Source organism: Limulus polyphemus, unplaced genomic scaffold, assembly GCF_000517525.1.
Source record: "Limulus polyphemus unplaced genomic scaffold, Limulus_polyphemus-2.1.2 Scaffold79, whole genome shotgun sequence".
NCBI classification, from domain to species: Eukaryota; Metazoa; Arthropoda; class Merostomata; order Xiphosura; family Limulidae; genus Limulus; species Limulus polyphemus.
Window position 1 is genome coordinate 510,912 of NW_013665689.1, and position 26,897 is coordinate 537,808.

Here is a 26,897-nt window from a genome sequence, read left to right on the forward strand (position 1 = left end):
TTATCCACCTGGCCATGCCGGGCAAATAAATAGGAGAATACAAAGATAAAAATTTGGTGAATGATCACAAAACCATACATTCTGGTGAATCGCTGTAAAAATAGGAAAGAAATAAAATTCTGGCGAAAGATTTGAAACACCATTCATTGTTAAAATATTAAAATCGCTTCGTATTGCACCAGTTGACATAGCACTTACTTGAACTAACTTTTAACAATTTTTATTATTTTGAATAATTCACCTCGTTAAGATTGTTTATCATTACATTATTTTGCGTGATCGTAGTTTTTCGATCTAAACAGCGAGAGCTTGGCTGTGCTTTGTACTTCAGTGTTGTATACAGTCTGACTTGGCAACAGACGACTTTTAGCGTAGCTTACCGACATTAAGAAATTCCCTGAACTGTATAACGGTCCCAATAATGTATGCAACAAAAAGTAAATTAACCAGATAAGGGCTTCCACTTCCACCTGCTTATTTTAATTGTACGAAAGTATTGCATGATCATCTATTTATTCCCTGAGCTACTATCTGTTTCTTGAGCTATTGTGACTTGTTTCTCTAACTTAAATGTCGATTTTACATATTCTGCTAATCCAGCCTTTATGTCTTCCTAATGTTTAATAATCCAGCCAGATCTGGATAGCTAAACACATGAACACACTTAGCTATATTAAGATATCTTCCCTCAATTATGGGGATCTTTCGACTAGTAGGTTTGTTGAGAAATTGAACATATTTTTTGTTAACTCGCGCAATAATTAAACTCTAAGTAAAAAAATAAAAAAAGACAGGAAAATCTTTAAAGATTTTAGTCTTAGAAGTTTATAGTAAATTAAAAACCTGTTGTAAAGTGTGATGCTATTGACAAATCTTCTTTCAGAAAATTTGAGCTTCATACGTAGATAGCAATTTTCGGCAAAGCAATATTCTCATTATGCCAAGTTTTTTTCATACTGAAAATAGCTCCATATGCAAACATACTTATCTGATATAAAGAAATTAGAAGACCACATTTTAAATAATCAAAAATGAGCTGCTATTGTTATGGTTCATTTAGACCTCAGTGGTAAAATAGATAAACAGAAAGTAATAATCAGGACCATCACTAGCATCGCTGAAAGCAACGAATATAAGCGTTTCAGAGCTAAATTTCTGACAGAAAAAAAAAATAAAATTTACAGTGGTTCAATCAAATGTCATTTGCCTTTGGCACTGCACAAATACGAATATTTATCTATCTAGTCGAAAACAAATCAAATGAACTTCAAATTAAATACGAATACTAAGGCAAGCAAGCACTCATAACACTAATAACACTGTATTTATAAGATTTTAATAGACGAAATAAAATTTCATGTTTTAAATGCTGAGATAAAAATAAGCACTCCACTAATTCCAGTATATAATTAATTTACCTCAAATCAACTCACTGTAATCGGATCATATCCATATTGAAGTGAGGAAAATATAAAAATTAGGAGAAACGCATATGAAAGGCTTATATGATCGATACATTTTTCTATGATAAAGGTATAGAAATACTATACTCAATTGATTGATGAGGAATAACACAATCACAGACGTGAGGAGTTGTTGGATATTTTGGAATACTTCATCAGCAAATTCCTACTGTTAATGCAAAACAATAATTACAACTAACAATATGAATGTAGAACAATCTTAATAAACATAGGTAATGGGAATATTCAGTTTAAAAAAAGACGCATTGAAATGTGTAAAAACCAGTAAATGAACTTGAACATATAACTGCAATGAATAAATAATCAAACGTTCCTACATTAAAACGAATATAAGCAAAATTAAGTCAACAGAAGTCCATTTATAATTTAAACTAAGGATATATTGTTTAATAAGAAGAATTTCTTCATTCAGAAATTCCAAATCTGTGTAGCCTCTAGCTAAAACTTTGAAGCCCATTACTGTGTTTGTATTGATAGCAGAGGTATAGGGAGGTGATAGAAAGTTACCAGTTCTCTAGAAAATTATTTGTTTATTTGGAATTATGCACAAAGCTACACAATGGGTTATCTGTGCTCTGCCCACCACGGGTATCGAAACCCGGATTCCGCAGAAATACCGCTGTGCCACTGTGCGTTGTAAGTCCGCAGATCTCTAGAAAATACCCACGTTTATGAGTAAATGATCCATAACAGAAGTGTGGTCGATATGGAGCCCTTGGAGTGGAGAAAATACTTTTTTTATATATATATGACGATTTAAAGACAACTCTACTACATTTTGGGTGTGGTATTTATGTAACCGTTTAGTTTACTTAAGTAAGGAAAGCATAAATACACGGGGAATTGTTTGTTTGTATTTGTTTTTAGTTCAAAGCTGCACAATAGGCTGTCTATGCTCATTCCAATACGAGGGAATCGAACCTGGAGATTTAGCGTGGTAAATTCATAAACTTACAGCTCACCTACTGGGGGATATACATGGAGAATTTAGGTCCAGTAATCCATTTAGTACTGTTAAAAGGGCTACTTATGGCCAGGTGGCTAGGGAGCTCGACTCGCAATCTGCGGGTCTCAGGTTCGAATCCCCGTCACACCAAACATGCTCGCCCCTTCAGCCGTGGGGGCGTTATAATGTGACTATTCGTTGGTAAAAGAGTAGCCCAAGAGTTGGCGGTGGGTGGTGATGACTAGCTGCCTTCCCTCTAGTCTTACACTGCTAAATTAGGGACGGCTAGCGCAGAAATCCCTCATGTAGCTTTGCGCGAAATTAAAAAACAAACAAACAATTATGTTATCTAATACATCGCAAGTACTGGCTTCAAGAAAAAGTCCGAGAAACACATTTAGTTTAAGAAAAAGATGTATACATTTTAATTCGTTGTATACACAGTTATAAGGAACAAATGTTATAAGCTTTCGTAGGTAAGTAAGCAAGTGATCATGTTACGCTTGTAGTTAGAAGGAGCGAAGCTATTGTTGAGACGAGTGAAGGTTTTCTTGTGGTGTGTGAACTTATAGAAATAGTTGAGGCTACGATTCGTATGGGCTATGTTTGTCAGTTTTTCAACACCAATTCATGTAGGGTGATGGTAGTTTAGATAGCCTAGAAGTTTACAAAAGTATCATCAACATACATTTTATGGTGGATTGGTTTAAGCTCATCCGGATAATCGTCACGCCATAATCTCGCATTAGTGAAAGAGAAAAGCGAGATAAGGTCGGGCCGAGGGTTGACCTCATTGTAACGCCATCTGTGTGGACAAAAAGACAATAATGGACTACAAAGTGAGTATTGGTAACAGAGTTCAAGGAGTTGTTTACATTGTTGTGAATTGCAAAGATACATGCAATTTTTGAAAAGATCAGAAAGGCAGAGGTTGACAGTTTCATTAGTGAAAAATTTGCAAAAAAATGAAGATTCTGTCAAAGTTGGGCAACAAAAACTTTCCTAAGCACAGAGTGAGGACAGACTCGGAGCCAAGTTTTCTGTGCCCCTGGTGTAGACATATAATGAAGCCACTTAAATCTTAATTTAGATTTATAATGTTCCTACATTATTGTTGGTAGAGGGCCTATATCTTTGTTTTGACAATACACATTTCTCTCTTTGCATAATACTTATGCAACCGATGCCTTGAATTTCAAAAGTGGTTCCTTTTTTTTTCAGGAACAACGAAGAAATCACAGTCTATTCTATACAACAACCAATTATTAACCATTACCATATCTAGAAAATGAAAAAATAAAAAAATAGGTTTAGTCATAGACTTATTATAAAACAAACAATTACTTATATCTTAAATAGACCTAATAGGCCTAATAGACTTTCTCGCAGGTCTTATATTATAAACGTGTATCACACAAAGGGCTATCTGTGCTCTATCCACCACGGGTATCGAAACCCGGTTTTTAGCGTTGTAAGTCCGCAGACATACCACTGTGCCACGGGGGGTGGCTGTAGACATTTAGTACAACGACATATTAAAAGCTTATCAAAACTTTTAAAAAGGTCTAACGTTAGGCCATAGAATAACAGTATAAGTTTATTTATTGATAGTATTAAGTAGGTAAGGTTTAGCCCTAACTAAATTAAAGCAAAAAACGTACACAAGTTACAGTGTTAATTTGTCTGTTTATCGAATATAGGCCGTATTTAATAAAGGCTTAACTAATGTTAGGCCTAAGACAAGTGGACTTATAAATTTCGGTGTCTACGATTAGAAATCTTTGTATTATTCCATAAATCCTGTAATAAAGATACTACTTTGACGCAAATGTTTTGCGGGTCACTGCAAGATGCAAATAATGTTGACGTTAATGTTTTCAGTCCTGGAAAAGGCAACGACGTTATTCTTATGGATATGAAATACTACGTAACCAAGATGAGTTATGTCTTAACCGATTTCACTAAATATATAGCACTACTTCCTAATATACTATTTATTAAGCTTATTCGTAGTCTTCCTACAATTTCTGCCATCCGTTTAAATTCTTATCAACAAATTAAATTCTACTCCTCTTTGTGCAACTACTTACCACTAGCAACTTTACAGCTAATGACTCATAAAATAATCTTCCTGCATCAACAAATAACTGTCACTCCAGTAAGTAAACAAGTTTTTATGTGTATGATATTTAGATGAAATATTACAAAGTATCATCACCTTACCTACCATAGTGGATCGGCTTCAATTCATACGGCTAGCTAACTGTCACCCCAGTAAGTAAGCAAGTTTTTATGTGTATGATATTTAGATGAAATATTACAAAGTATCATCACCTTACCTACCATAGTGGATCGGCTTAAATTCATCCGGCTAGCTATCTGTTAATCCATGATAGCACATAATGATAGAAAAAGCATTAGCTAAGGAGGTAACCACATAAGAATGTCATCTACCTGATAAAAAAAAGACAGTCATCGAGTACAAATCGAGCATCGGTGACAGTGAATTCAAGGATCTGTTCAAATTGTTGGATATCATATAAAGCTGCTTTCCATCTTTGAAAAGATTAAGGAGGAAAATGTTTATAGTTTAATTAGCAAGAATATCCCACATCTGTGCTGCTAACCGTAAAGTAATGTCCCCTAGCCAGATGAATTGAAGCCGATCCACTATGGTAGGTAAGGTAATGATACTTTGTAATATTTCATCTAAATATCATACACCTAAAAACTTGTTTACTTACTGGAGTGACAGTTATCTAGCCAGATGAATTGAAGCCGATCCACTATGGTAGGTAAGGTGATGATACTTTGTAATATTTCATCTAAATATCATACACCTAAAAACTTGTTTACTTACTGGAGTGACAGTTAGCTAGCCAGATGAATTGAAGCCGATCCACTCTGGAAGGTAAGGTAATGATACTTTGTAATATTTCATCTAAATATCATACACCTAAACACTTGTTTACTTACTGGAGTGACAGTTATCTAGCCAGATGAATTGAAGCCGATCCACTATGGTAGGTAAGGTGATGATACTTTGTAATATTTCATCTAAATATCATACACATACATATCTAGGACATTTAAACTCATATCACCCAAACTTAGGACAACCATAGTCTTATACGTCCTTATAAATTGTGATACTAATGATTCTTTTTATCTCCTCATACAGCAAGAACCCCTTCAATGGCCTTTACGTGCTTTTCGACAACGTTTTTCATTCTAATTACAATTAAACGTAACCAAATAACTTGTTTACTTACTGGAGTGAAAAGAAATTATATATTTTTTTCATATTTGCTTCTACGTTACGAAATGTATTTTGTTCGCCACCCAGTGGTATAGCGGTACGTCTACCGAGTTTCGATACGTTTCTGGTAGGCAGACTACGGATAGCCCTTTGTGTAGCTTTGTCCTTAATAACAAGCAACAACAAGATTTTGTACCTTTTCTCTTAATTAAACCAAACGAGTATCCTGCATCTTTTCCTGAACGTATTACTCGTGATGTCTTGAATTAAAACTTTACTCATCTTAGCAACACTAAATGGATTACTGTTTCTAAACTCCTGGTGTATTTATATCTTCCTTATTCAGGTAAAAAGAGCTTAATTCCTAGAAATAAGTTAACTAAACTGTTACATAGATACTACTCTCAAATTCAGCTCAGAAAAGTTACTTAAGGCATCTTATACAATAAACCATTTTCCCACTCGAAGGCCTGTATGTCGACCTTTTGTTTTCATGAATCATTTACTCATATGCATGTGGTAGTTACAAGGTTGCCTACATTGACAAAAACTATTAACTATATTACCCACGAGTACATGAAGATTTTATACAGAACTGGTAATTTTTTTATCAACTCCCTCAGCTGTCAATATACACACAATGTGAACATACAATCTTATCAACGAGTTTCAAAATTTTAGCTACAGGCCAAACAAGTTTGTCTCCCTTGACTTATAAGTACCTCTTGTCTTTGTTATCTAATAAAGAAGAAATATAAGACGGTGTTAAGCGTGGGAAGCATTATATGCATTTTCTGATTTCTGGAATGAAATTTATTTTTATGTAAACTCATTGCAAGTTGACTTGTGATTCTGGCTACAACTTATAATAACAGTGGCATAAGTTGACTAGCACTTATTGTATTGGTTGTTATTTCAAATCCAAATGTGATGGGTCCACTTGCTATGTTGTTCTTGTTTATAGTAACGGATATCATTTTATTCAAACATACTATGAGACGACTTGACAACTTATAGTGTGTGTCGTTTAAAATCAAGAGTGGTTCGATTCTGAACTTATAATGTTTGTTCTTCTCTATTCGGGTTCCCCTTTAAAACAAAGTATATTAGTAAACTAATAGTGTTTATCTTTTGTGTATAGTGCATGGTAGTTACCAATTCAAACCCGGTTGGGTATAGGACGGATTGTATTATAATTTATTTTTACGTTGCATGCTGGCAATTATTTCAAACAAACTGCAGAATAAGACAACGTATTTTATATTTATCGCAGTGTTAATATTTGCTACAGTGCAGGTAATAGCTTTGGTGTCAATTATGGATAAAAAAAATAGAATTTGTGCGTCTTTTTAATTATATTGTTGCTGGTGGAAATTATTATAAAAAAATAGAATTCGTGCATCTTTTTAATTATATTGTTGCTGGTGGAAATTATTATAAAAAAATAGAATTCGTGCGTCTTTTTAATTATATTGTAACTGTTTCTTTATTATACGTCGATTTTCTAACGTTTCCACTCAGACCTCCTTTAGAAACGGTCTTGTATTTTTCTTTACCACACCCTTTATTCAATAAGTTACATACACACATATATAAGTTAAGAACAACAAGGAATCTTTTGTCCCATCTAGGCCGTCCTATCCTCTATAGTAAACTCCAAAATAAAATACCCAAAGCCATCTTTTGTGATTAAAATATTTATTAAAAAATTCCCCTTAAACTCCCTTGGTTAAGTCCCAGTTAACTGCATCTTTGATATTTGTGGTTGATTTCTATTCTCTTTAATTGTGATAACACATGAAAGATGGTTGATAGAAGTTATGGAATGCTACAGTTGTAGATAACATGAAATGTAACAATACCTATAGCTTTCGTACATAGATACTTCACACACACACATATAAAGTAAAGAGTTTGCATTAGTTAACATGAAAGGTCTAAATGGCCTGATGGTTAAGGTGCTTGACTCGCAATCTCAGAATCGCGGGTTCGAACCCCCATCATTGAAGATGCTTGCCCTTTCAGCCGTGAGGGTAATATAATGTGACGGTCAATCCCACTAATTGCTGGTAAAAGAGTAGCCCAAACGTTGGCGGTGGGTGGTGTTGACTAACTACCTTCCTTCTAGTCTATCACTGCTGAACTAGGGACGTCTAACGCACATAGTCCTTGTGTAACTTTGCGCGAAATTCAAAACAAACCAAACCAACTGTTAACATGACATTTAACATTTTGAAATTAAGGTTCATAACTATAGGCTTAAAGCAATTGAATATAATGTACAGTTAGTCAAGGGGCATAATTTTATTGAATTAAATGAATATTTGCAAATGGTTGCGAGGACTACGTACTATATCAACTCGAGGCTATTGGATTTCTTTTCTCCTCTCTTCCGCTCTCTTTCAAATATATTAAAACTTAAAACATCGAAACCCATTTTATAAATGAAACAAAATTTTAAATTTTAGAGGACAGCGTTACTAAAAATAAACACTCCTACCCACCCCACAAAACCACCACACACACACGTTAAACCTTAATTTTTAAGTTGTAAGCAAATCTCTCTGATACGCCAAGCTCTACTGAGTTCCGGAAATCCTGATAACTGATGAATTTAAAAAGGCAGTTTTCTCAAAATATACTTATTCTCGCCTAAGATGTATATGCCAAGTATATCGCTAAGCCAGTTTCTTGAATCACTAACTATAACTAAGACCATTTTGGCAGAGAAAACGAGCCAAGGAGTGATTCAGACCGAGCATCAAATTTGCAAGTCAGACCTAAATCTACCATATGTATAGCTATAACTCTTCCGTTAGAATGTCATTAGTAGCCTTATCGTTCACTTCATCTAGTATTCAGTAGGTAGAGGGTTAATGTTGGAAGTCAAGCACCATCGTCTGCTTTCTAACAGATATAGTGTAATCCATGGACGTTCAGCAGCTTGGCCTTCTACCAATACTACCACAGCGGACTTTACATAATTGGGAATATTTTCGTTTTTGCTTATATGAAGGGAAGAGCGCATGGTGATATAAAGAGCTTAGTTATTTATGAAATGCTAACTTATACATGCGAATACATATTATATATAGTTATAAAAGTGCTAAACGCATTCGTTTCAAAGGTTTTCATTCCAAGCGAGATAAAGGATGTAACGATGGGTAATGGGTGATCATTTTAAAAACATATCGACGAAAGTAGGCTAAGTACTAAAGATTGTAGTGTTATGGCCACGTCACAATTTCTATGCATCGATTTTGATATAGTTTACAAATAAAAAATAAAAAATTACCCGAGGCTTATCGGTCCAAAAAACAACCCACTAGCTGTTGAAACCTATATTGGTGTCGTACGACCAATATAACAATAAGCGTTAAATAAGTTACCTCTAAATAGATTAAAAAAAGAGCGAAAATTAGAACAAATTGCTTTATGTGTAGTTATATCATGGCATTATTTTATGCTTTATTAATTTTTCAGTATCACAAACGCTTAAAACAGAAAACAAATGTTTGAATTTAAGGCCATATGTTCATAAATATGTTAATATGATATACAGATAATGGTATTGAAGAGTTATGCGTAGAAAATAAAGTTTTCGGCTAACGTAACGAAACTATATCTCACTGGATTTCTTTAATAGTGGTATGTAGTTAGTGTTTTTAAAGCAGGCCAATTCATATTATAGAGAAGTAAATAACGTAGTTTTCTTACAACAGGATAACGCATGAAAACTATCAAGGTCTATTTGGAGAATTAACAAAAAGCGTAATCCGGAAAATAAACAAAATTAGTTATTTTTCTGTTAGTGTACAAATATTATATTTATGACAACGCTAGTAAGGCTATCTGCCGCCGTTTCTAATTTTGAACTACTGATCAAAAGGAGATAGCCAAATATCAGAACCTTACCACATACGTTTATGACGCTACACAGCTTAAAGTTAGGAAACTATTTTGTTTTATCACACGGATTCGAACTCAGATCAGCCATACCGAAAGCCAAAGTTTTACGAGGGGGCCAACTTTCGCCCTTATGCAAAGATACGCAATTTTAAATATGTAGGTAGACAGTCAAAACTATAGGCTAGTAAGTATAGTGCACTAATTTGTTGATAAATAAGTATAAGCATGGTTCTGTAATAAAATTGATATAGGAAGTAAGCTTCTAGGTTCGATATTAAAAGTTATTACAAATTTTCATTACGTAGAAGTAGCTAATGATAGAAACTACATATGTGTCACAAATAATAATAATAATATAGATATATGTGTATTTGTTTACATATGTCTCACAAATAATAATAATATAGATATATGCGTATTTGTTTACATATGTGTCACAAATAATAATAATATAGATATATGTGTATTTGTTTACATATGTGTCACAAATAATAATAATATAGATATATGTGTATTTGTTTGTTAAAACACTTTGCCTCATTACAGCAATTCTTTCCCCCCACCTCCCTGTGGTTCAATTCTGTCTGTCTGTATTCGTGGTAGGTATTTTGGTGTGGAACCAGGGGTGGTTAGAAATGTAAGATTTCTCTTCGCCCCGAAAGTGCTTAATTTAATTTTTACTCTTACATGAATGTTGTGTTGATAATTAGGTTAAGATGTCTGGAAATTAATGTGTAAGTTCTTGACTGCCATCTCAAGTGAACCAGAAAAGCCGTGGAGAATGAACCGATGGTTGAGCGGCAAACCTTGGTGAGGGGGGGGGTACAGCAAGGATAGGTTTTTGCTAGAAAAAAAACAATACATAAAAAAGCTACATAACATGAAAATAAATGCTATAAAAGAAACAATAAATATAGAAAAGTTTAGAGAATAACGGAACGAAGAAAAAACAATACATAAAAAAGCTACATAACATGGAAATAAATGCTATAAAAGAAACAATAAATATAGAAAAGTTTAGAGAATAACGGAACGAAGCAAAAACAATACATAAAAAAGCTACATAACATGGAAATAAATGCTATAAAAGAAACAATAAATATAGAAAAGTTTAGAGAATAACTGAACAAAGAAATTTCACCTTAATGAAAACGTATACTAGGCAAAATTTCCGGCATACGATTCTCCATCTCTTGTCTTACGCTTATTAAATAAACATTTAATATACATAGATATGTGAGATAGCAGATTCTATCTTCTTTATGATTACGGTTTTGTTTATCGTTCATTAATCATTTCCTTCTATCGTTTAGATTATCCAAGAATTTTTAGTTGCGTTAAAACGCTAACTCACCTTCTACATATTCATTTGTATTTTGAGGATATATGTAAGTATGTATGATGAAACTGACACCAGCTTCCCTAGCGGTGACGTACACATACTATTAATGTAGCAGAAAAGTATGTAAATTTATGATCACATGAGGTTGTACTCTCTTGACCTACTCAGTGAATAAATACCCTGCCAGAAAGGAGCTGGAGAGTCACGAGATAGGTATTGAAAGATGTAGTTATTGCTGTTTAGTTATCGTTATTGAAAGGTATTGTTTGAATAATGCATTTGCTGTATTTTTTTTTTGATGATTCTTATATTATTGATTTATTTATATTTATGATAAAATGTTTATTAATATTGGTATGAAGTCTTAGCCAGACATTTGTTTATTAACCGCGTTGAATATATTTCAAAGGGTTGTTATTGCTAATAAATTGTGTTTTTGTTGTTGAACCCTGATTGCAGCGGAGTGTTCATTTTAGGCCGTTACAGATACATTAAGTTTTATAAAGTAATTAGGAGATAGAAATTAGCACGAATAACTAGAACACTGTGAAAGAATTATATTAAAAAATTACAGAAGAAAGAAATTATACAAGTTATTAAATATATTTGTTACTATTTTTTATAAAAAAAATATAAGATATGGATAAATTACTCGCATTCAATCTCTCGATGAATTGCTGACGTGTAATGATTGTGAACTTAAGTTTACTGATTTAAGAATACATTTTAACGCTGAACACGAACACTTTTATGGCAAAAATTACGATCACATTGCAAATATGTTAACATGTTAAGACGTTCTAACCTGGTAAAGGTGTATTGTGATCGGATTTTCTTTTTTTTTACTGAATTATTTTTAACAAAAATGTCCTATTTCTGGAGTAATTACACAGTTAATATAACTTATAATAGTCAATAAAAGTGTGTTTTGATCAGCATATTTTAGATATACTGCGATTCAGAAACTAGACAAAATCATATATCTTTGTGTTGGTGTACAAATTTTATATTCGTATTTATGACAACGTTACAACTACTGATCAAAAGTAGAAAGCCAAACAGCAGCACCCCACCACCCACGCTAAGTAACTAATGATAGCAGCAAATAACAAAAAATCTATAACTTCATGTAATCAACAGCTTGTGTTAAAGTTAAAGTACCTATTATGATCTAATGCTATTGAAGAAAACAGATATACACAACATTCTCATGAGTTGTTACTTAACTTTGTAAGTTAGTTTTAACAAATAGTTTAATATTGCGAGTATTTTGTGTACAACTACGCTATTATAGACAGCTGACGACTCACGTTTTCGCTCAATACAAGAACTCGTCGAGTCATGTATATGAAACTCCTATTGTGTCAGTAAAAATGATTTGATAATAAATGAGCTGGTGTTTTATTATAATCTCTAAAATAAGGTTATGTATAAATCTTTCAAACTTACGAAATATAAAGTTATGGAAAAATATATCAAAAGGGAGTTATTGAATATATATATATATATACATTTCTATAGCTTTAAACAAATTTTCCATGATAACATGCAGCTGAGATTTGCTCACACACAAAGGTAGTATTGAGGTTTATTTTCCTGCGTTAGATATGCTAAAATTAGAAGTTCATTTTCAGTGAACAAGAGCTCATCACGAAATTTAGCTGAAAATGTAAATCTTAAGCAACTTTATCAACATGTTCTCTTTACAAAACATTATCTCATCAAATTCACAAGATACGCGTTTTGCAAAAGTAAAACAATCGCAAATTGTAAGAGCAACTACTATAAGTTGTTTTATTTTATTTCTTACGTTCGAAAAGCGATTACTATAAGTGGCACAGCGGTATGTCTGCGGACTTACAACGCTAGAAACCGGGTTTCGATACCCGTGGTGGGCAGAGCACAGATAGCCCTTGTGTAGCTTTGTGCATAATTAAAAACAAACAAACAAACAAACCATAAGTACGAAAATAAAGCAAGTTAAAATATAACGTAATCTACGTAGGTTTTGATTAATAGTACGTCGGAATCTAACTTGCTACGTGTAATTAGTAGCCTCACAAATTTGCCAGAAAAGAGCCTTTATTTTTTTACAACCTTTTAGCTTTAATTCTCATTAAAATGATTCTTTAAGATAAATCTATTGAAATGTTCCATATCACATTATAAGAATTAAGATATTTAGATATTTTTTTAAACCTGAAATGAAAATTTTTTATAATAAAGCTGGCGAAAATAACCGAGTACCAATTTACATGTTTTTGTGACAGCTTTTGAACTGGCTCTCAGAAAAATTTTGATAAGAAGTTTGAAACTTAAAGGTAATATCTCCGTCAGTAAAAACATTTTAATGACGAACCAAAATAATTTCTATCTAAGCCAAAGAAATTAGCCTTAGATTTCACTGTCAATATTAGTAGGCCTGCACAATTTGCCTATTGAGCTTAAGATGAATATTGGAGTATAAGGCATTTGTTAATTACTTTGATTAATGCTAGTTTTATAGTAACGCATTCATGAACTGTGAGCATATATATTGTTAATATATAGCCTATTAAGCAACAGTTCTAACAGCATATTTTCTGCTTTAGGTTTTACAGTCTGTTAGACAACAGTTCTGACAACATATTTTCTAGTTTAGGTTTCACAGTCTGTTAGACAGCAGTTTTAACAGGATCTTTTCTGCTCTATGTTTCACACAGCTATGACAGGAGATCGTGATGACAAAAGATGTTTTCTTTTTCCTTCTTCAAGATTCGATCATAATGAAGGTCGAAACTTGTATAAATTAATGCCTTGTTTGACATTGTACACAAAAAAAGTCTTGTAGAATATAACTCGTTTGTTGCAGAACTTATAAAAACAACAACATAACTTTATTTACGACTTGGACACGTTTCCTCTTTGTTTGATACATAAATGAGTGTTGATCCTTGTTTTTGTTTGGCGACGTTTCGTAATACAACTCTTGTGACTGGGCTTTAGAAGAACGTATTGATCATTTAAGAATTTTCTTACACATTCTTAACTTTATTTCAGTTTCCTTCACTTCAGTATAAAGGAAATCTATCCACACTTACTAACTATAGACTAATTAACCAAAGATAGGTTATTAGTAGTATTTTGATTTAGTTTGAACATCAGTTCTTAAGTTTATCTTACAAGAACTGCGATTTAAGCAAAATGATTAAATTTCATGATTTATTATATAAATACTAAAATATATTCTTAAACTTGTTAATTTAAAATCAATTTTTTGTTTTACGTGAATCTTCGCCTTTAATGTATATAAACCATCGAAATATATTTTACGAAATTGCCTATCTAGTTTTTTAAGTAACCAAATGTGTAATAGTTTTATTTCTTTAGCTAATTTCAAGTTTTTGGTAGTTAATCTAACAGCCTACTACATATTGTTTATACCATAGTTGGTAACCACATGTGTAACAGTTTTATTTCTTTAGCTAATTTCAAGTTTTTGGTAGTTAATCTAACAGCCTACTACTGTTTATCCTATAGTTAGTAACCACATGTGTAACAGTTTTATTTCTTTGGCTAATTTCAAATTTTTGGTAGTTAATCTAACAGCCTGCTACGTATTGTTTACCCCATAGTAAGAATATGAATATCAGTGGATCAGCAGTAAGTTTACGGACTTACAACGCTAAAATCCGTGGTTCTATTGTCCGCGGTGGATAGAATACATATAGCCCATTGTGTAGTTTTGCACAACAACATTTAAGAATATAATTGGATTAATTTAGGTTTAGTTACTAAGGAAATAGTTTTAATATAGTACTTAAATTAACACAGAACTAGTGACAGAAATACGGCATTATAAACATATTTATTTCCTAGTGGCTCAACGGTAATTCTGAGGACTTATAACGCTAAAATTTTGACACCCACGTGTACTGAGCATAAATAGTCCATTGTATAAAATATCATGTTTAACAACAAACAAACAAACAACATAATTAAGCACCTCTTGGTAAAAAGAAAAATGTTAATGAAGTCAAAGCAGACTAACAATATAGTATTACATCATAATAGGGTGTGCTAATGCAGCAAACAGGCATGATTTTAAATTTTAATTTAAAGATCTTAGATGTCAATAGTCTAATTTCGTGAATCCTTAATCGTTAAAACATTTTTAGTGCCACGGTGATTCAGTGGTAAGTTTACGGACTAACAACGCTAAAATCCGTGGTTCGATTCCTTGAGGTGGATGGAGTGAAGATAATACATTGTGTAGCTTTGCTTTAAGAAAAGAAATAATAACAGCAATAAAACACTTTTATGACAAGTACGTTACTGATGTTCACATTAAATAAAGTAGTCTATGTATTGGGTTTATTACAAGTATTGATAGTATTTATTCAGATTAAAATTATTAGCAAAGATTACGAAAATTAAAAAAGATAATTACAAATAAATTAATAAAATGGTTTGGTTTAAAAAACAGATAGAAATTTTTTAGTCTCCTTTAAAAAGTTCATGACGTTATCTCAGTTCTAAGTTTTGGTAAGTTGATACGTTATTGAGATTATTTAAATGCTATAAAGAACTGAAAGTCATTCTAAGTTATTTTCTTGAAAATCTAGTACGTTAAAGCACATCGACTAGCTGTATTTCCTTAGAGCTACGCTTATAAATGAGTGCACATTAATGAATATTCCAGCAAATGTACTGCGCCTTGTGTGATATTCTTTTCTCTGCCTACACAATATGGCTGAACGACGTGAGTGTGCGTTATTCGCCACGTAGGTATGTTGATGAAGGACGATTAACAAAGGTCCCCGTGTTACGAGCGGCATTAAATGTCACTTTCGTTTTGGTGTCGGTTTCACATAGTAAACATTTGAGTAGCTTCTAAACTCGAATCATTCGTCCGATCAATTATCTATTTAAACTCGAACTTTCAATGTACCAAAATCTGTGAAAATTGATTCAGTCAGTTTCTCAGGTCTCTGTAAACAAAAGAAAATTTTACATCACTTTAACCAGAGACTAATGATGAAACCGAAATCATCGTATATTTGGCCTTTGGTGATATAACACTTTGATATGTTTTGGGCTTGCAATTTTTTTTGGGTGTGTTTGTTAATTTTTTAAATTTCATTTCATTATATGCATTTCAGTAAAAATAATATTGGTAAGCGTGAAAATTATTGACAAAAAAAAAACTATTTCAACCTTGATTTTACTTTCTCCTACATAGGTTCATGATATTTTTTCGTCTTCAGCGTTTTTACATTATCTTGTCTGTGTAATTCACCGTTTTTTCATTATCTTGTCTGTGTACTTCACCGTTTTTCCACTATCTTGTCTGTGTACTACACCGTTTTCCCACTATCTTGTCGGTGTACTTCAACGTTTTTCCGTTATCTTGTCTGTGTACTTCACCGTTTTTCCGTTATCTTGTCTGTGTACTTCACCGTTTTTCCACTATCTTGTCTGTGTACTTCACCGTTTTTCCACTATATTGTCGGTGTACTTCAGCGTTTTTCCGTTATTTTGTGTGTACTTCACCGTTTTTCCGTTATCTTGTCTGTGTACTTCATCGTTTTTCCACTATCTTGTCTGTGTACTACATCGTTTTTCCACTATCTTGTCGGTGTACTTCAGCGTTTTTCCGTTATCTTGTCTGTGTACTTCAGCGTTTTCCCACTATCTTGTCGGTGTACTTCAACGTTTTTCCGTTATCTTGTCTGTGTACTTCAGCGTTTTTCCTTCGAAAGGGATTGAATAGGTTATACGTTAAATCTAACAAACAATGATTAACGAGTAAAAAGCTTTATTGGTAATGAAATTGGTATTACAGTTGGAAAATGAATTAAAACAGCCATGACTTAGATTATTAAATAGAGAATATTTTGCATTCCTTTATTTCTATTTACTTTAATTTTCTTAATAATGCTACTAGTGTTTTGTTATACAAGCAGTAAAATAGTAAAAACCTGCCTACCAGTAACAGGCCCGGCATGGCCAGGTGATTAGAGTGTGGGGGCGTTATAATGTAACGGTCAATTCTACTATTCGTTGGCAAAAGAATATCCCAACAGTTGGCGGTGGGTGGTGATGACTAGCTGCCTTCCCTCTAGTCTTTCATTGCTAAATTAGGGACGGCTAGCGCAGATAACCCTCGTGTGACTACCAATAGCAACTAATGTCATTAACGGCGTCGTTGTTTTACCTGTAGCGATCTTTTTATTTTTGGTTGAAATGTATAATTTTGATTATATTTGTTAAAAAAAATTCAAAAACAATGTATAGCAAATACATTTCAAAACAAGAGTTGAAACATTCTTAAATTTACCAACAACCATATAGAATTAATTCATTTCTACGCAGTGTTCGTCAGAATGTATTCTAGAAAATAGTTAAAACATTTTATAATTCATTATAAATCTTCTTTTCAAACGTGTCCTTTGGTTCAGCTTTTGACAATATTTGTTGTGTTTAAGTGTTGTTCTCTTTCTCGGTTTTTCAAAAGTACCAAATTCCAGGAAAGCTCCAATATACTTTAGTCTCCCTAAAGGAATGATATGAAACACCATTTACAAATATGACGTTGTCAAACTACACACAAAAGTTATTTGAGCCTTTTCGCACGACTTTCCAAAAGATTAGTAAGGCGTACGTGACAAATCTACGCCATCTCATAACACCTCCTAGAGCACCGACAATGATGATTGGACCAGGGATTGCAATTCGACGTGCATTGGCTACAAAAGTAGCAAACGTTTTTTTTAAAGTCCAGTTACTTTCTGTATTTGATATCACTGCTGAGATAAAGCTTTAGTTTATAGCTAAAAATCAATTCTTATTGGTTAAAAAAAATCCTTGTAAGATACATAACTATATTAAGACCAGCAGTATTAAGATATAATGCAAGTGTTTAATAAGTTGTAATTCTTATATCGTGCTTGAACAGAAATATCATGTATGGAACTGTATGATCGCATAATAAAATTTAACTGCATTAATAAATATAATAACGACTATATCTTGCTAATGAGCAGGTATTGCTACCACTTCGAGTCTTTCTATTTACGACATAAATAATTCAATTTTGCTAATATGATACGTCAAATGATGACATGATTATTCCAAATCAACTAACCAATAGAAATGTCATGCAATAAGCTAAACCTATATACTACTAATCACAATCCCGATTTTAAGAAAGGAATGCTAGTAACATTTACATACAAAAAATAGGGTCACTTGCTAATTCTAAAGATTTAAGATATTTTGCTACAAAAATAATGGATACAAATATAGAAAGAGACGGAATAATGAAGAAAACGCTATCTAATTTCATCTACTAACTCCGTTTTCTGACAAATGTTTTGAATTTATTACACTTAGAATTAAAATAACATGTACTAGTGTTTCTTGTTTAAAAAGTGAATACATCATTTACAAACCATGGAAAGTGTCATTTAAACTCAACTTTAAACCGTAGTAATGTTAAGTTTTATAATAAGGCATCATTTTCTGTAATCTCCCTTTTTATTGATACATCCACACAGTAATATATGACAGATACACACGGAAGATGAAATTAAGTTGCATACTTTATATGTTTAAATATATATATTTATATATATAATTATAATATGTGTTCCGAAACCCCGAAGAAATAAAAATCGTCTACATTCAGGATCAACGAAGACATGATGTTTGTACAGAGTTAAAAAATTGTACTCAGAGTAACTTGGCGTGGTGAAAGTTTTCATTTTAAATTTATTAATTTATTACGTTTCTTCAAATATATATATAAAGGAACCTGAAAATATGGAGTCAAAGTTAAAGTGAAAGCAAACATGTTGTAGTTTATACCTTAGAGAGGCTAAAGGAAAACTTATGTTTGCAATACTTTTTCCATAACATTTATCTTAATGAATATGACCTCCTCATATGTTCTTCATTACTTTAGAAACGAAAAGAAAAAAAGAGCCTAACAGTTAACCAGAGAAAACCCTTGGTTACGTAGAGTTATATCAAATTCAGTGAATCTTAAGAAAACTTTAACAAGAATAAAAAGGGAAGAGTCAGTGTCATAAAGATATATGTTTATGTGGAGATTACCCTGCAAAGCTCTTTTATGGTAGAAAGCTTGCATGATATACCGCTGACAGGCACTGATGAGAGCGTGACGTTTTAGTAATATCGTAATGATGAATATGGAAATATTCAAATGAATGTATACGGTTTTTTAATACAAACATCCATATTATTGGTGAATATCATCATGCAAAATATATTTTCTGGATAACTTTTCTTTTACTTTAGCAAAATACACTATGACTCATGTAAAGACAAGTGGGTTTCAGATTTAATACAATAAAATACATTAAAAGAGCACGTTAGAATAACGAATGGGTCAAAAACACGGAATTTATACATCCTCCAAGTTTATACAAGCTCAACACTGTTATGTTAAATATAAATAGGGATATTTGTTAAAAAAATTTTCCTGATATTAAAGTATTCAACTTAGCTCTGGAGTCAACTCTGAAACTGTACTTGTAATCATGGTTATTATTATTATTATTATTAATTTTAGGATTGATTATATTTATCACAATCAATTTGATGGGCAGGTTAGTTGGTGCCCAATATACTGTTCAGCGTAGTTTTAAACAGATTGAGTTGAGAAGTGATTTTACTTTGACATACTGATGTAAAGTAGTTTGAAACTCATTTCTAGCTTATGCACTTGTCAGAGTCACACTTGTATTTCAAAATATACCATTAAGCTAAAACTCCGTAATTACTTGGAGTGGTTCTTTGTGCTAAATGCCTGTTCTTGTTTGAATTAATACATTTTGCTCGTCTTTTTACAGTCCATATAAAACTACTATACTCGCTATAAGTGAACAATAGCGAGCAAAGTAGTTATTAGCGAATCTTTTTGAACAAATATGGAGCAAGGAATTTTGATTAAGCTTTGCCAGTAACTGTAACTACGAGAAAGTTTTCAATCCCAAGGCATAAAAAAAAGCTAAGTTTGTCCTTAAAGTTTTTTACAATACTGTCCATTTTTTAAATACCACCATGTTAATAAAGTAATAAAGGTAACTTTGCATAAGTGTAAAAAAAGGCACCATTTTAAAGATAAAGAGTGGTATCATCGCCTTCTTATCTTGGTTATAATTTATTTTATGTTTAAAGATTGATATAAATTAATGAATTCACGCGATTAAAATTTTTATGAACGTTTTAATTAGATCTTTTCTTCGATATAGATTTAGGCACGTGGTAAAAACTACTTTAATGAGGGTAAGCGAAGTTCAATGGCTAGTTCCATGCCTTTGGGGAAATCACACTAAGTTCATTTCTACAGATTTTAAGTATATTGAATGCAACAAGATTTCTAGATGGTTGCTTGAAACTAATTTGACTTATGTATTAGAAGTATTATATAATTTAATCAAGAAACTGGGAGGAACTGCCGTCCAACTGTCCTGCTATTCTCGATATTAGGCCTTTCAGATTATTGGCAATGTAATAAGATCATTTAATTAAATCGATTGAATATTAACGAGCAGCTGGTTGTTGTAGACCTAAAAACCACCATCTAATTACAAATATGAACTTTTCTGTAGTATAGAGAGGGGTTTATAATGTATACATATTTATCTATATGTATATATATATTTCACAGAATTATTATATCTTTCTTATCTTAATATATATTTTATCTATGTACGTTTCAGTTTTAGATGATATGCATTAGAATACCTGCTTCGTCTCTCTCGAGAAATAAAACATTTTTCTTTGTTAATGACTCAAAGCTTTGTGTCGTGAATTTTGAAACGTAACCAAATATATACGTATATAATAACTGTACTATTAATTTATAGTGGGATATAAACTATTTGTGCCATGGGATTAGGAATTTTTATTTTTCACTTAACCGTTTCAAAGTTGAACTCCTTTTAGTGTTCTTCTGTAATTTGAATAAATCTATAACAAAATATAACACATTGTGTGCATATCTTTAACATAATTCAGACATTCCTCACTTAATGAGTGTATACGTGGTTGAGTACAGTATATTAGAACATTTATGAATAACACAATCAGCAAGTTATATGGTAATTACAGGCGATGTAATGTCGTGGTTGCATGACATTGGAAAACAAAGGAATATGGATCAGCTTGGGACATCAGAACCATCCAGAAATAGAGCTGCACCAAAACGTACTCTAGCAATGTTAAGTAACGTTCGGCGTCTTGTAATCTACAGAAACAAAGGTTGGTGACAAATGCTGTCTTTGTTCCACGCAACTATACACAAAATAATCGAGAAGGATCTCCGTTCTGGAAACGAAGCAAACAAGGCATAGACTCAACAAAATAATTTTTCTTAAACCTCCCGTTCAACAGTGGCATATCTCAAGAATCTGGAGAATAGAAGAGGTATTCATGATATTCCGTACAAAACATACTAGTCAAGTCGCTGGACACAGCTCCTATAGATTTGTTTGGTATCGAATTGTTGAATTGGGTGTTTAGAAGCCGTCGTATTTGTACACTAAGTGGATTATGGAATGTATGCAGGATATGTTTTTGACAAGACATACTTACGACGTATACTTTTGCAATAGAAACTACGCTGCATGGCTATTGTTAAGATGCACCGTTGTCAGATATAGCATGACTGGACGTGGCGACATAGTGAGTTCCGAAATCGTTTTAAAATAACGTATTCATTCTTCTGTATACTTTTAAAGTTATAACAGTTTATCCTTACATTGCTTGCAATCATATTAGCCTCGGCGATTCTAAAACCAAAATGTATTGATATATATGAAGCAAATATATTTTTTATTTCCACATTTTAGAACTTTACTCTTCATTGAGAGAAGAAAAAAAAAGTTAAACTTTTAGTAAATTATTTAAAGGGTTGATTATTGTTGTTTGTTTGCGCAGTGCTACACAATGGGCTAGAAACTCTGTTCGTTTCGGGTAATCGAAACCATGAATTTTAGCTTTGTAAGTCCGTAAACGTATCGCTGACATGCCGAGGCACATTACTTATGCGGAAATAAATTAATTTTTGAACGTGATGCCTGGTGACTAGCACCCCAGTGGGTATGTCTACGGACTTACAACGCTAGATAGCCCATTGTGTAGCTTTGTGCTTGACTTCAAACAAACATAGTGACTAATACAGTAGTAGTCCATACGTATATGTAAATATATATACATATATCTTCCTATTTGAAAAAGATAAGACGTAATGGTCAAGTATCTAATAGTTTTAACCCATTACAGATTAAGTTATCACGACTATGTGGTTCAAAGAATGATTTCACTAAGGTGTTGATATTAAAGGAGCTCGTCAGAAACGTCGTAATCCCTGAATTCAGCGGGGCTCACAATCGATATCTCGTCAACCATGAATCAAGGGACGACTAAGCACATCCAAATTCTTTTTTCTTTGTAGCACTCCTTCTAAAAGACATTAGCACGCAAATATTGCGAAAGATAAGACAAAGCCTTTTTGAATTTTTGTCGACTTCTTAATGACTTTCAAATGTTGCAGGGAAACGATCTGTGAAGTAGCAAGGATAAACACGAGGAAATATATTATGTTTCTCTATTCTTACTAGGGTATTTTCATTTCGGCATGATATTGCTGGTTTTCTTATATCAATTTTTTTTTCTGATACCGATCCTTCATTTCCAAATATTTGTGGCATCCGAAAATATCGTGTGTTATTTGCGACTAGAAAAATTTTGTAAAATGTGACAGATATTACAAAATCCAAACAAAAATTATTCAAATAATAATAATAAAGCGATGAAAACGCAAATAACTCCGTAGAGTAGGATAAAAGTATGTTGTAGGAACATGTGATAAACATATGCTGCCATAACAAATAATATGTAATAGGTTTTAAACTTTAAGCGTAATGTTGTAGAATATACATGAAATTTATAGCTAACCGAGATGTCAAAAGTGTGAAATGATAATAACAATGATCGGTTCCACCACTATCACATAGGAAATCATCGCACAAGAAATGTATTATGTGGTTAGTGATAATATCGCTGTGCTCTAATTTGTGACTTATTAACCTTTGGCATTTACCTATGTGGACGATATGAGATTTGTTTCAAATTTTGAGGTCAGATATAAAATGCATGCATTACATTTCCCCGACAAATAATAAAAAAGTTTTATGATTACAGAAACGACCTGTATTAGCATAATTTTAGAAATGTTGGAACAGTTTCTTATTTGAAGTTATGCACAAAGCTACACAATAGGCTATTTGTGCTCTGCCCAACAAGGGTATCGAAACCAGGTTTCTAGCGTTGTAAGTCCGCAGACATACCGCTGTGCAACTGGGTGGGGGCTGTAACAATGGTTGTTTGAAGTTAAGCACAAAGCTACACAAAGGGCTATCTGTGCTCTATCCACCACGGGTATCGAAACCCGGTTTCTAGCGTTGTAAGTCCGCAGACATACCGCTGTGCCACTAGGGGGTCTGTAAGAACAGAATGTTGATCCCTAAAATAATTTAATGTCTTTATTGTATTTCGCGCAAAGCTACTCGAGGGATATCTGCACTAACCCTCGCTAATTTAGCAGTGATAGACTAGAGTACGTCAGAGTATGGACCAGTGGTGGAACTAATTATATATTTATGTTATATTGTTATATTAATAAACATACGGAAGCACGCAAACACATAAATATTATCCAGATAACGCACTTAACCATGTACAACGCAGTTGTTCCACAAATAAATGTTCCGATTGTTGTAGGTATAGCAGCAATAGGTTTACACTAATTTATTGATACCCTCAACGATTACATTAAATCTGCCACAAGAGAAGTTCAGCGTAACGTCTGCGATAGGCTTAGAAAGTACAATTAATGTAATATCAGGTGTAATAAATAATGCTGTTTCACTAAAAAAAGAAAAAAAAGAGTACCAATATGGGGGTACGTTCTTTTATTTTTTTCCCTGTTTTTCCAGACGTATCTGTAATAAATAAGAACAAAAAAATCGTCTGATTACATTAAATTAGCATAAACTTATACATGCAAGATTGATTCACGTTTTCTACACCCTCTAGTGTTACTTTTAAGAACCGTTTTCCTATTAGATATTTCATTCAAAAGACGGTGGTATGAAGTCGTGGGTAAAACTTGTTATTAAGATATTTAGGTAACATAACAAAGATTATTAGCAGCTTCACATTCCCTTCAAGCTTATTTTTGTTTTCGTCGGTCGAATAACTTAAATATCCCTCTATTTTTTGTCTCCATTTCTATTTGGAAATTTATATATTTTTATCATAGCGTCTTGAGATAGAGAAGTAGGAATTTTACAGTTATTGTGTAAGTTGTATTCTTGGAATTTAATTACAGTTTTTTGATAACTTATATGAATTAATGAATAAATTAAATGTTAGAGGTCAATCGTGGCCCAGTGATTAGGGTGCCAGACTATAGATCTACGAGTCCTATATTCGCGTCCCGTCACTGCAAAAAAAAAAAATAAAAAATAAAAAAAATTAATCGCATCCCGCACTTTGAGACTTAGGGTGTGTTGTAAGAGTGACGGTCAAATTCCACTCTGTGGTCATACAAAAATAGCCTCAAAATTATCGGTGAGGCCTGGTGTCTAACTGCCTTTCCTATAACCTATCACTTCAAAATTAGGAACAGTTAGCGCAGATAACCTTAGGGTAGCTTTACGTGAGTATCCGAGAACAAGCTAAGTAAACGTTAAACGATATAACTGGTGAACTGTCTTAGATTGAGTAAAAATAATACCTAGGCGGATATTCACTCTATTGCGTAAGTAATTATACCTATAAATTACGCCATTAAAAATAAAATATAATTTTTAACACATCTTACTTTTGACTTTTCTACTACTGTAATATTATATATGGGATATAGACAGATAGAGAATGTAACCCAGCAGTCACCAAATTTGTTTCATTTTGCAAACACAGAAATATGCATACAATTTTAGCGAGCTCTATGGAAATTTATTATATTTTTTTATAATTTTCATGATTGAAAGGAGTAACAAACCCATCAGAATTTAGAACGTCACTTCAAAAATAATATAGTTGTGAAGCGAAAAAAAAAGAATTTGGGGAACAAGAAAACTGATGTGCAACAAAGTTAGTTCCAGACAGACTTGTCTACTGTCATGTCTGCAGATCTAAATAAAAGCTATCCTTCTCAGACGTATTATTAACCATGGACTCGTAAAAGAAAGACAGATCAGTTAGAAAAAATACTCAAATCAAACAAAAATGCATATATATATATGGCAGGGGAATCAGCTCTATGCTGTTGATGACAGTCGATAAAGCTTCAGAACAGTATCCTAATGTCCTGTGGAAGTGAACTTTACGTTTCTTGAAAAGTGTGTATAATAAAGAAGTGTAAATATGTTTCCGAGAATTGAAGACGTCTCTTTCATGAACGTTTTTTTTATTTCGTCCTCAGTTCATGTGGACATTACTCTGTCTTTCACTTTCTTTTTGTACGTTTTAGCTATTTATGTTCTTTTCTTGTTCATGTTTAACCTAGACGAGTTGTTACGTTCTATTCACAAAAGATTTCAATCGAAAAAAGAATAAATCGCTAACTGATGATCTAAACACTGTAGAACACAAAAGAAGAGTCACGTTTTATTTTTTTGATGTTATGACAAGAAAACGAAGTCGATTTCTATCAAACTTATCACACCAAAGAAAGAAATATTCTTCACATTTCAAAGCAATTGTTATTTTGGATATTTTTAATGAGTTAACATTTGTTATGTATAAAATCGCTTCAACTGTTGAATTTCTAGAATTAATGTTATAGCTACAAGGTTCACAAATCTTTTTATAAAGAGTTAGATGTTGAAATTTTCATAACAATAGTAACTTTAGGTGTTTTTCAATTACCTATAATATTTAGAAAAAAAATTAACCGATAGCAATGTTAATTGAAATATGTTGTAATAAAAAAGAACACTATGGACGTTTCTTCGAACGTTCTATCTCTCTATGTATATACATGTGATGATGAGACAAGAGTTTAACTTCGAAATAACAGGAAAAGAGGTTGGTAAAGATTGAATAGAAATGTTTAAACATTTGTTTAACAATAAGTATTTATGATTTTAACAAGTAAAAGCTAGGAATGGCTTCTTCTTTCACTGGGGAGGGTGTGTGTGTGTGTGTGTTAGTGAGCCATACAGTTCTCATCAGTGACTTAGGACACTTCCGCCAATGAAATATCGCACCAAATCAAGCCTTTGTAGTAGTGAGGTATCGAAAATCGAAATGGTTTATTTAAGTGTTTTACACTCACAAAAAATAAATCTATCATTCTATAGGTATTTTAAAAACTTGTAGCATTTCGCCACAATTTAATTGTTCGTATTGTTAGCCGACACTAGGCAGCTTGTGCATAATTGAATAGAGTTGTTTAAACATTTGTTTAACAACAAGTAAAAGCTTGGAATGGTTTATTCTTTCATTGGGTGTGTGACTGTGAGCCAGACTAGTTTCGGAGAATTCCACTCCTCATCAGTGATCCTGAACACTATAATGGATTAGCTTCATTTATCTGTACAAATTATTCTAAATTTATTTAATTCTAATCAATATTGTTAGTTTACTTCTGACCATAAGTTATTAGTGAATATAATATTTCTGTAATCAAGGTATTTATAAATGAGGACTGTGTACTAAATTTATACTGTAGTATCGTTAACTTGTAAGTTACATATGTTTTTATGTGTTGACAATTCTTAACCATCTATCAACTCGAATCACGTTACATTATCGTCATTAAAAATTATTATGTGCTCATCTATTGAAATAGCGAAGAACCATTTCTTCTGAATATCTATTTTAAAATTGTTTTTCTTCATCATAGTTTTTAATTTGTAATCATCAATTCTATTACAG